This window comes from Alligator mississippiensis, chromosome 7, assembly GCF_030867095.1.
Source record: "Alligator mississippiensis isolate rAllMis1 chromosome 7, rAllMis1, whole genome shotgun sequence".
Taxonomy (NCBI): domain Eukaryota; kingdom Metazoa; phylum Chordata; order Crocodylia; family Alligatoridae; genus Alligator; species Alligator mississippiensis.
Window position 1 is genome coordinate 82780181 of NC_081830.1, and position 12986 is coordinate 82793166.

Here is a 12986-nt window from a genome sequence, read left to right on the forward strand (position 1 = left end):
CATCCACCACGACTCTTTGGGTGCGACCCTCTAGCCAATTCGCCACCCACCGGACTGTGTAGTCATCCACATCACAGCCTCTTAACTTGTTCACCAGTATGGGGTGGGATACCGTATCGAAGGCCTTCCTGAAGTCTAAGTATACGACATCCACCCCTCCTCCTGTGTCCAGGCGTTTCGTAACCTGGTCATAAAAAGAGACTAGATTGGTCAGGCACGATCTGCCTGCTATGAACCCGTGCTGGTTTCCCCTCAGCACAATTTGTCCTGCCGGGCTCTCGCAAATGTAAGCCTTGGTAATTTTTTCAAAGATTTTGCCAAGGATGGAGGTAAGACCGACTGGCCTATAGTTGCCCGGGTCCTCCTTCCTCCCCTTCTTGAAAATGGGGACCACATTGGCCCTTTTCCAGTCCTCCGGGACTTGGCCCGTGTGCCACAAGCGTTCAATTATTCCTGCCAGTGGCTCTGCAATGATGTCGGTCAGTGCCTTCAGCACCCTCAGATGGAGCTTATCCGGGCCTGCTGACTTAAAGGCATCCAGTTCTTCCAAGTGTTCTATCATTGAGTGTTCCCTTGCCTGCCTCCTGGAGGTCCCTGCTGAGGGCAAGGGCTGCACACTACCTGGAAGGCCAAAGAGGGTCAAGGCATATGCTAATATAGTGCCTTTGTCTGCCATATCCAGCTGAGATTGCCTGGGTTTAGGGTTAAAAAGAGTTAGTGTCTTTGTTAACCTATATTTGTATATAATGTACGTGTATGTATATGTAATGTGTGTGTATATGTATAAGTATGTATATACATATATTAGCAAATTTCATAGATTTCATAGACATTAGGACTGGAAGGGACCTCACAAGATCCTTGGGTCCAGCTCCTTGCCCAAAGGGCAGGCAGTCAGCAGGGGTCAAATGATCCCAGCAAGATAGGCATCCAAGTGTTTCTTAAAGGAATCAAGAGTAGGTGCCTGCACCACCACTGGGGATTCATACAGTAAAGAAGTTTTTCCTTATGTCCAGCCTAAAATGGTCTTCCAAGAGTTTGTGACCATTGGACCTTGTCTTCCCATGGGGTGCTCTGGTGAACAGTTGTTCTCCCAGTTCCTGGTGCACCTATTCTATACTTATAAATTGCCTGTCAAGAATGAGGGGGGGGAGGTGAAGATGAAGCCCTGTGTTCACCCCACCTTCTCCCTCCCTTTTGCCTCCGCCACCTGAGGTTCGGACCCACTCCTCCCCTCCCCCACTGTGTCAGGCCTTCGGTTGAAGAGTGGGTACCACCAGTGTACCATGCGGGCTACTTAGGAATCCATAGTTTTAAAACATTTCGACCTGTTGTGGTCTTTTGGAGTTCTTTGCAATAAAAAAAAATGCTCAATTATTTTTCTGGAGGCAAAAAGCAAGTGAAAACTAAGAAGGGGCATTTTTTAGGGGTGCCTTAAGTCTACCAAGGGATGCTTTGAGGCTGAAAAGGTTGAGAATCACTGCTCCAGCAGGGCATATTAACCTTCCACAAGGAGTATTCTGCAAAGTTTATAGGACTTAATTTCAATAAAAGTTAACAACACTAGCATCGATAACTGTAAATGAACTATACAATCAGAACTAAAATAAGCATCACATTCAGGGCAAGTCCAAAACCTTATGGGATCTTAGTCTTCTGTTGGGCTTTAATTTTTCAAGCAAAATGTGATCTGATAGCTTCATCTGGTACTTGAAGATCAGAACACCAGAGGCTTGTTCCTGTCCCTGTTACTGGCACAGTATAAGGTAATGGATGAGCAATTTCAACTCTATGCCCTACTTTCACCTGTCTGTTCAGTATAGATAATGATCTTCAGGCTTCACAAGGATTCCTTAGATTGCCAGCCTGGTCAGACAGGGCACATGTTTGTATCCATGTATGTAAAGAACCTGGCCCAGTGGAACACCTGGTTCTGTCTGGGGCCTTTAAGTAGTACCACAATCTAAACATCAGTTAATGAAGAGATATATATAAAAGCCCTCTGTGATCTTTGGATGGAAGAGGCTATCTAGGGCATTTCTAGCTATCCAGTTAGTGACATATGTGAGTGACAGGATTTGAGGCTATAGAGCCATGGGGGTTTCGCTTAGGCTGTCAGAACTGTCTTCATGAAACTATTCAGGTGCACTGTTTTGGGTTCTTTTTTCAGTGTCATTGGTTCCCTCCTAACAATGTCTGTGTAGACCAGTCTTTTTTTTTTCCATTTGTCTGTGCATCCAGATATGCCAGAAGGCTATTGGTGCAGCCCTTTGTGCATGGCGTATAGGTCCATTGGCCCCACTTGTTCACTGCCAAATTGGGTATAAAAGTCTATAAGGTACAAGGCTTTAGAGATGTCCTCCACCTAGGGAATAGAGTTTTTAGTTTTCCCAGAATGGACCAATACAAACAAAGATATGCTGGATGTGGATGCATGAACATGGCTGACACAGGTTGTGTTGAGGAAAAGAAAAGCTGCTATTTGGACACGTCTATGGTTTTTGTAAATGATTAGTGCATAACTGCCATTTTCTGGGTCAGACTATAGGTCTCCTGTGTCACATAGTGTCAGAGAGTGGATGTTGAAAGGGAGAGTGAACTGGGTATGATCAGGGTTTTTCCCCCCACTTTTCCTCTCTTACTTGCACCCTCCAGCATTTAAGGTCCAGGAAGTTCTAATTCAGAGGCTATATCCCTACCTCCCATGCTCAATAGCTACTGATGCCCCTTTCCTCCAAGAATTCACCCACCCCTTTTTGAATCTGGCTAAACTGTCCGCTTCCATCACATCTAGTGGCATTGGCACGAACCGTTTACCAAGACACAGCAAAAGGGCACAGTGTTACTCAAATCAGCTGTTTAGCATCTCAGTTTTAGACCACGGTCTCATCACCCAATAATTTGTAGCTTTGAGTGGTCAGTTTTAATCTACTTGTATCTCAAGTATTTCTCTAATGAGGAAAACAAAACTGAAAAAAGCTTCCTTTTAAGCCCCAGATGCTGCTATGCAAATGGGCAGTTCTTTTCTCATTACAGTGTGCAACACGTTATGCACAAACTGCTTCTAGTGGTGCAGGCAGTCACATTAGCTTAGCTAGGGGTAACAGTGGCAATGTTAACACTAACCCAGGGCATGCACTTTAGCACAGCATGTCACAGCAGTCAGCAGTAACCAGAATCCTTTGTTCTTTACACAGCAGGAACTACAACTGACAATTCACATTGGATTACGGAAATGCATTGATTTCTGTCTCTCTGGTGTGTTATGAAAAACAATTTGATTATAATTTAGTTGCACTTTTGAAACTGGTGGAAAGGAAAATATACAGACCATTCAGTCCAGTTTTTCCCCTTCTCAGACAGTTAAGTGCTTCTTTTTAAAGCTTCTGATAATGTGTGTTTCAGAGTCTTATGTAGTGTTTTATATGCAGTCAAATTTGGCATTTATTTTCACTCCATTCTGTGACTCATTGTAAAAGAGAATGCCCTTGTCTAAGCAGTCTATTTCCCAGTGGTGGATGTTGAATAACCCCAGTCAGGGAATGTTTTTTTTATTTCTGTGCTTTCTTCCTCTCTTCTTGGATTATCATTTCCAAATATATTCTGATGCATGGTTTACTTTGGTCTGAAGCTGTAGCACCACTGTGTGGGATCATCCCTTTTCTTTCACCAGAAATTTAATTAAAAAAAATCTCTGGTCTAATATGTCAGGTTGAATAAAGGCATTTTTAACATATGTACAAAATATGACATTTTAAATTTCTTTCAAGATTTCACTGTGTCCATGATATTGTATCCCAAGATGATAGGATTCCCCTTTTTTACATCTGTCTGGTCAGTCTGGAAACCTGAGTGTCACAAATAAAGATGCTTATGCCTTATTCTGCATGCATGAAAGGTTTTTTCTGATTTTATTTAGTGTCTTTAATGCAATTGACACTCACCTACATGGGAGATACAGCACCAATTTCCTGAATTCACATCAAAATTGTATCTGTTAACATTCTGGGCAAGCAAGCGATGTCTCTGCTGAATGAAGGAAACAGAAGTAAGAGATACAGGGGACTGCTGCCTCTGAGGGGCTGTTGCCATACTGCTGCTGCTGTGGAAAAAGCTGCAGCATGGATTTCTTTTGCTGTCAGAGGTAAGAAGAGGGCACAGCGAAGACAGAGGAGGAGGGGAAGAATGTCTGCGTCCTTGCCGTCTAAAAAAGGAAATTCAGTTTCAGTGTTCGCAAGGCAGAAATGCTGGTGCAGAAGAACACAGCTATCTCACTTCCTTAGAGAAACAGGAGTGATGAGCAAGCAAGCATACTCTTACTTTTTGGGAGAAACACTGCAAAATGATGGAGAAGAAGATCTGCTTTATCATTTAGAAACCATTGGCTGCTGCTTCAGAGAGAGTTGCTTGTTTGACACTCCTGTAGCATAAATATTGTCCTCTGGTGAGCAAAGGCAGCTACGAAAGAAATTCAGTATGGCGGGTTAACAGCAGAACACTCACCGCAATTACCCAGTATAATTTTGAACACATTAATGCTAGCTGTGTGTATTAAGCTGATTTAATTATAATTGTTTACTGAGGGGGGGGTGTGCTGTGAATGCCTTTCAGAGGAGGGTGGAGGCAATTTTTATAATACAGTTATTACGATAGATTGTTTTCCATTCATCGCATATCTAATTTAAGGCATCTCCAAAGAACAATCACAGAAATAGCTTTATGCTAAATATTAACTACTCAAAAATACTTCTGTCAGCTGTTGAGGATCAAGAAGTGGCTTCAGGCTTACAGAGGGTGGAATCCTGCAGAATGGCTGAGCCTTGCAGATTAGGGTCCTCAATGAGCCTTCAGAGGTAGCTGTAGAGTGAGCTGTTGCTGCTGAATTTAGTATGTATGCTTAGCCTTTCTGTCATACATTGCTCTTTCTTGCTCTCTTCTCTTTGTGTCTGGCTTGTTAACTATTTTGGAGATACAATGAAGGCAGGGGCAGCCATATGTCTTCTTCAAGAGATCCTAGAGATCTGACATGTGAGAACTGGTAAGGTCCATTAACAAAAAGGGACATTAAAAGGAGCAAATCCAACTTTTTTAGAGAATATTCCAGGTGCAATGGCATTGTCTGTCTTCTTTCATTTGCAATCACAGGTTGATAATTATATCATTCAACCACCTGACTGCTACATTGTCAAGAATGGTCAGGTGTTACAGGACCTCCCTGCAAGCTTCTGAATTTTCAGTTCTCCACCACATTTGACAAACTGCACTGTTGCCCTGCAGTCACACAACAGACTGGGCCAGACAGAATTTCTGCTTTGTAGACACCACTCTGGCCATCTTAGTCAGCAGCCTGTTCAACCTGATCCAGGTTTTGTCATTCAGATTGCAAACTAGCGGATATAAATCATGAGTTCTGAATTCTGTCAGCAATCCAGAGCCACTGATCTTCTGTGAGGACATAGCCATGAATGGTACCAGACCTCCTGTATTAGCCATGAGCAGCTGCCACAAAGGGATGTTGAGAACTCAGCTGAGAGATGCCAGCATGAACTGCACAGTCTGGGTCGGACCACTCTTTTTCTGAGAGGTTCACAGCTTATCTGCACTTATTGGAACCATTGCCAGCAAGCTGTTTTCATCTCTGAATGGTTTTCCACGCAGTTTCAAGGGTGATGGGCATCTGGTCAGTGCTTTGGAGCAGCTGTTTGAGTTAGCATGCAAGGAGAAGATATTAATGCGCGTCTGAGGCAGCCCATAGTGATGCAAGCATCTGTACATGGTCCCAAGTCAATACAAGGTGTTTATCATCCTCTGTCACAGACTGCTGCACAACACCACTCTGTTGGACTGAATATCTGTACCTAGACTGAACTTTGTAGGACAGATTCCTCTGCACTCAGGAAGGTTCCTGTGAATTTCCACATCAAGGCATCAGGAGAGGGGATCATTTCCTTCATATGTTCTAATGAGGCCATAATGTTAGGCCAGAATCTACTTTGGCTCCTAGATATATAACAGCTAGTAACTCTATGTAAGATACTCCATATGTAACTAGTTGGTGGCAGGTTATAAGCATATGCATTAACAAGGAGCGGAACTAAACGGATCCTTGCAGTAGTTTAAGTAGGTGCCCCAACCAGCTAATTTTGTTTCCAGCAAGTAAGATAAAACTCTGATCACTACTATAATTACTACATTACATCCATAAGGAACCTCACTATATATCAGTTTACTGGCAACAGTCTGCAAAAACATAGTGATCAGCCCCATGTGCAAAACTATGTACTGTGCACAGCAACCAGAAGCTGTGCCAGGTCTGCTCTGCCGCTCTTCTCAAAGGTATCTTTTACGTCTCGTGTTAGGTGGAGGACTTGAGCACAAGAACACTGTCCTTATCTAAAGCCATATTGAATAAAAGGCGGTTGTGGTTTGATTAACCTCACCCATGTATTAGACTGAATCTCTACAGAGCTTGTATGGAACGCAGTGGGGAGAGCTGGGTCAGTTCCACCAAGCAGAGGGGCAATGCCACAGTAGTGATCAAAAAAGGCACTGTGGAGCAAGTGTGTTAGTTGCTAACTCAGGGGTGGGGACTGCAGTGCTGCATGGTCTAGTTATTATGGCTGTGGAACAGCCAGTTGGCATCTGTAGGGGAGCTGCTGTAAGTTAGAAAAGCTTCTAGGGCTGCTCTGACTAATGGAGGGGGCTGACCTAGTGCCCAGCACATCCCAAACCCTGGCAGCTACACAAGCAGTTTAAAGGCTGCTTTGCACACTGACTCCTGCTACCCAGGCAATGCAGCACAGCACAGAATTGGACTCTGTATCTCTTTCTCTCTATATTGAGCGACACCGAATGTGAAATGATCAGTAGTAAAATAGCATATGGCACTGACATTTAAGTTCTGTTTTAGGCTTTAGATACAAAGCACTACTGAGATGAACGGGGGTTGTATACATTTGTCCTTGCAGACTAGAGAGGACTGTGCTGCCTGGTTACATCTGGAATTTTTCCTTTGTAGCCTCAAAAGCTAACAATAGAAATATGTCATGGTTTGTTGTTGGCATTTGTTTGCAGTGAAAGCTTAAATACACCATGCTCTGAAGGGTTCTCAACGGGCTTTCAAAAACATTTTGGTGTCCTCTGGATTATGCACTGCAGATGGTGCAATCTCTCCAAAGAGCCTGACTGCCTCTCTACAAATAATTACCTGTTTCTCCACAACTGTCTTGGATTCAGTTCATGCTTCATTTTCAGAAGTGCTGAGCACCCACAGTTGCCATTTGAAACTAATCGGAGTGGTGTTCTTTCAGCACAACTTAAAATCGAGCTCTTATTAGTTCCTGAACAAGATTTTGTAGTTTAGCTGCTAAAGCAATCCTGGTTGTGTTCTCCCTGGACACAACCTATAACCTAATTTTTTCATGAGGTAAGCATTTGGCAAACATAGCAATACCTTTTATAGTCCTAGGAAATGGGACAACCTCAGTATGTCCTTTAAATTTTGTCAAGGCTACTGACTTTATTTAAGCTAATACCAAACTAGAGAAGCAATTGGTATGTGTGGCTGTAAGGCAATCCAACCACAGTAGATTTGTTGCCGTTTTGTGGCTTTTTACAGGGTAAATCTCTTCCATTAGAAATGAACAGCAGTGGATGTACTTTTGATGACACCCTGGGGTTAAAATCTGAAACAAAAAAGCATCGCTTAATTTTCTGTGTGTCTTTTTTTCAGGGCAGTGAGCTATAACTACTTTGGCCAAACACTTTGTTTAAATGTATTACAGTTCTCATTATTCAGAACCTGTCCCAACAAAGTATTCTGGTGCAGATGCACATAGCAAGTGAGCTGTTCCAAAATGTTGCTGATTGGGAACAAGTTCACCAATGTGGGACAGGATACAGACACACACAATTGAACCCTTCTCAGATGCCACTGACAGGCAGCTTTAAATTGGTGTAACAAGCTCATATGTTTGTCCTGCTTCAAGTCTAAACTGCATTTAAACCAGTCTAAGTGTTACCTATGTCCATGCCCATTATGTAGTAATTTATGCATTTTGTTAACCAGTCCCCTCTAGGTCAAAGCAGTTTATCAGGTATGGACATACCTACATATGCAAGTCTGTGAAATTGGTTTAAAGCTGCCTGGAATGGTTCAAAAGTGTGCCTGGAAAATCAAGTACTATTTTGAACCAGGTCACCGTTATGTGTGAACACCCAGTGGTCCTCCAGGCATCCCACATAGCATCCTTCCTCTCTTCCCCCTCCCCACTGCAACTGGACATTTTGATACACAGCCAGAACTCTACAGCCCCCTTTTCCCCTTTTATTGACACTTTTTTCCAATGAACTTAGTGTATTGCCTTGTTCAGTAAAGGCTATCTTTCTAACAAACAGCTGTGTCCTCACTCCCTGCTCCACCGCACCTTCTCTTCAAACCTCTCTTCTCATCCTTGGGAACCCAAAAATGCAGGTCCAAGCACTTCCCCCCACTCCCTCCCTCCCCAAGTCACACAAGCACGCTGCAGACTTGGGTCACTTGCAGGCTATTGAAGTTTACTGAATTCATTTTTAGGAGAGAAGAGAAAGCAGAAACATGAAAATGCCCCCAGCCAGAGGTCACCCATCCCCTGAGATTTCCAAGCAGTACTTCCCCTCTATTTCCCCACCCTCTGCCACACTCAGTGCCAGGCATGTTGGGCTGAGTGCTCATACCTGTTGTGGTCTTTGTCTGCTCACCACCTGGTGTCAGAGCCACAGCACTTCACACAATTGTGAAACAGTTCCCAATCAGTGACACTTGGGTACAGTACAATTGTTATGCATGTCTGTATAAGTGCCCCTGTCATCCCTGGCTTGGCCAGCTTTGTTTTCTCTTGATTTTTCTGCTGACACACAACTCCTATCTGTTCCAAACTGGCATTGTTTTTTGATAACCAAGAGATTCCTTTAAGGCAGGGTTCTCAACCTTATTAGACCCAAGGTTCCCCTTGTTAGACTGACGGCTGACCTTGAAAAATGTCAGCTCTTAGTTTTCACTTGATTTTTTACTACAGCAAGGGTCAGCAACCCCTAGCACACATGCCAGAGGATGGCATACAAGACCATTTTGCTTGGCATGCCACAGCAAGCTCGGGCTCTGGGCAGCTGCTGCTGGCCATGGAGCCTGGGCTGCTCACAGCAGGCAGTAGGGAGGCTCCAAGCAGCCCTGGCTCCATGGCTAATAGCAGCTGCCCAGAGCCTGGGATGCCTGCAGCAGGCACCTGGGAAGCTTCAAACAGCTGCACCAGGCTCCGGAGCCCCAGCCAGGCTCCATGGTGGCAGTGGCTGCATGCGCATCTCGGGTTGCACGGACCGGAAGGGTAGTCTAAGGCAGTGCAACCCCAGCCCCTTTCCTGCCATGTGCCCCATAGGGTGCACGACAGGGGAGGTGCTGGGGTTGCACTGCCCCGGGTTCCTCCCAGCTGTGTGCCCCAACATGTGCCTGTTGCCACCACTCCCACAGAATCTGGCCGCAGCTCCAGAGCCTAGTGCAGTTTGCAGCCTCTTGGCTGCCTGTGACAGCTGGCCTAGGCTCACAGCTGCTGCAGCAGGCGGTGGGCAGGCTGCAAACAGCTGCAGTGGGGTCTGGACACCCAACACCAGCTCTGTGGTGGCAACAGCTGCATAAACGCCTCAGGGCACATGGGTGGGGGAAGGTGCCAGGGCTGCCCCAACCCCTCACCCGCTGTCCACCCGAAGGCATACACACACCTGCCACTAGCAACGAGGATCAGGCCCTTCGTGGCTCCCCACACTGTCTGCCTTTGGCATGCTAAGTCCAGGTGTGGGTCGAGGCTGGACTGTTTTTGGCACTCTGGCAGTGACTCAGTCACTGATTCATTTACAGCAACACTTCACAAAAAAAGGTGGTTTTGGTTGCAAGTTCTTCAAGTCTTTTTTGGCATGGATTTTGTCTACTCAGTCCTGAGGCTCTGGGGGTCACTTTGAACAAGAATGTACAGACTAAGCAGGCTTCTTTTTTTAAAGGATCCTAGAATTTCATGTCTGACCTTCAACTCACAGGTCAGCTTTATCAAACTCAGCATGAGTGAGTGAAGAATTAGTGCTGATCAACCTTTGTGGATAGCAGAGCAAAAAGGGGAGCACCTGGTAGGCTGATCTCCATGGTCTCACAACTGGTGAGAGTTGCCTTCCTTTGAAGCTGCTGTTCAATCTTTCACTGAGCAACAATAACATCCGTACTGATCATGACAACATACCTTACCCAGTTAGGAAAAGCCTTACTCTTAACACCTTAAAGTGACCTTTCTCTTATTTTAACACAGTGGCATGCAATATTTTAGCCCTGTAGGCCAGATAAGAGGCACGGGGCTGGTCCATGGACTGAATCAGACCCCGCATACCAGGCTTGGGCCGTGCAGCACCCCCACCTGGTCCCACATGTACTGATTGGGCTCTAGCAGCTGGCACTGCCTCCACCCAGTCCTGCATGCCCAGATTGAGCTCCTGGGGCCCCACACCACCTCTGCCTGGTCCTGCATGCAGGGCCACAGCTCACAGGGTTCCCCATGAATCCATAAGGACCCCAGAGACTAGATGACATGGCACTGGGGGCCAGATCTAGCCCACAGGCCTGTGGTTGAGCATCCCTATCCTAACACTTTAGAATAATCCTGTTAGATGATTAGATATTAGAATCAGTGGTAAGCTCAGTGTTTAATAAAACACCTTTTTCTTTAGGCACAAGTGCTGCATAATTGAGAATGAACAGGATGGGAATGAAGGGTTCTGAATGAATATGAATAACCAGATGCTGGCATGAAAAAACATCTCTTTCCAAAATGTAGTTAGAGTATTTGAGAGGGTGGAACACCTGCCACTGAGGGCTGGCATCTCTCTGCAGTACAGGGGTGTGTTGTTCTTTGGTAGCTTTTTAAACTTAGTCTTTCACAGAGACCTGTGATTCCTGAATGAGGGGTAGGCATCAAACTGAGTTCGTGATTGATAGATGTTGTCGGGGGCTGGAAGGAAGCTCTTGAGGCCATCAGGTCCAGCCCCCTTCAGCTTGGGCAGGAAAAACTGCTGGGGTCAAGTGACCCCAGCAAGGTGAGTGTCCAGAGGTTTTTTGAAGATTTCCAGAGTAGGTGATTGTACCAACTCTGGGGGGAGTCTATTCCAGACCCTGGATGCTCGAGTTGTAAAGAAATTTTTCCTTATGTCTAATCTAAAGTTGTCTTCTAGTAGTTTGTGACCATTTGTCCTAGTCTTCCCCTGGGGAGCCCTGGTGAACAGATGTTCTTCCAGTCCCTGGTGTGCGCCTCTTATATACTTATAGGCTGCCACCAAGTCCCCTCTGAGTCTTCTCTTCTCCAGGCTCAACAAACCCAACTCTCTCAGCCTCTCATCATATGGCCTACTCTCCATAACTCTAACCATACGCGCAGCCCTCCTTTGGACTCTCTCAAGCTTCTCCACATCCTTCCTGATGTGCGGTGCCCAGAACTGGACACAGTACTCAAGCTGCGGTCTCACCAAGGCCGAGTAAAGTGGGAGGATGACATCCTTAATCTTATTTGAGATGCGTCAGTAGATGCATGCCTGTGTTTTGTTTGCTTTCCGGGCTAGTTACGGCATCGCATTGGTGGCTCATATTCATTGTATGGTCTATAAAGACTCCCAAGTCTCTTTTGGTAGTGGTGCTAGTAAGTGTAGCACTGCTGAACCTGTAAACATGTTGTGGGTTGTTTCTCCCCAGGTGGAGCACCTAACATTTCTTGGTGTTGATCATTAGGTTTTGATCCATCCACCTTTGCAAGGTGGCAAAAGCCTGTAGCAAGGCAGCAGCCCTGGACTTCAGGAGGGCGAATAGTCGGGGAGGTACTGAGTTCCCGGAGGGGAGGGGAGTCGGGTGTCCAAGAAGAGTGGTCGTTCCTTAAGGAGACAATCCTCCAAGCCCAAAGAGAGGTAATCCCAGCAAAGATCAAAGTGGTCAAGAGGGCACAAAAGCCCCCATGGCTCACCAAAAGCATTAGGGAACTTCTCCTAGCTAAAAGGGAGGTGTACACCCAATGGAAGGGAGGGGCCATCACCAGGGAGGACTATACCTCGGTTGCTCAGGGCTGTAGAGGGGCAGTCAGGAAGGCCAAGGCAGAGATGGAACTGGGACTAGCTACCCGGATCAAGGACAACAAGAAGTCCTTTTTTAAATACGTAGGTGGCAAAAAGAAGGTACCGGGTAACGTGGGGCCTCTGCAAGACAGGCTAGGAAATCTGGTCGTCACACCAGATGACAAAGCTAACCTATTTAACAATTTCTTTGCCTCCATTTTTCTGAGCAGAGACCAGATCAGCCCGTCTGCCAGGACCCCCCTTAGGCCCCAGGGGAGGTGCACCCAGGCCTAGGGTTAGTGAGGATCTAGTCAGGGAACTCCTGGAGGGACTGGATGTATTTAAATCAGCAGGTCCTGACAACCTCCGCCCCAGACTGCTGAGGGAATTAGCAGAGGTCATTGCGGGACCCCTGACATGGCTTTACGAGCACTCATGGTGCTCTGGTGTGGTGCCAGAGGACTGGAAAAGGGCCAATGTGGTTCCCATTTTCAAAAAGGGGGGAAGGAGGACCCAGGGAACTATAGGCCAGTTAGTTTTACCTCGATCCTGGGTAAGCTTTTTGAGAGAATTATCCTGGCGCGTGTCTGCGAGGGGCCGGCAGGGGAGGTTATGCTTAGGGGCAACCAACGTGGGTTCATTAGAGGCAGGTCCTGTCAGACCAACCTGGTGGCCTTCTATGACCAGGTCACAAAGTCATTAGATTCAGGGGTAGCAGTGGATGTAGTCTTTCTGGAATTCAGGTAGACCTTCGACACTGTCTCTCACCCCATCTTCATTAAAAAACTAGGGGACTGTGGCATCGACACCTACACAGTCAGATGGGTCACTAACTGGCTGGAGGGCTGCACCCAGAGAGTGGTGGTGGACAGGTC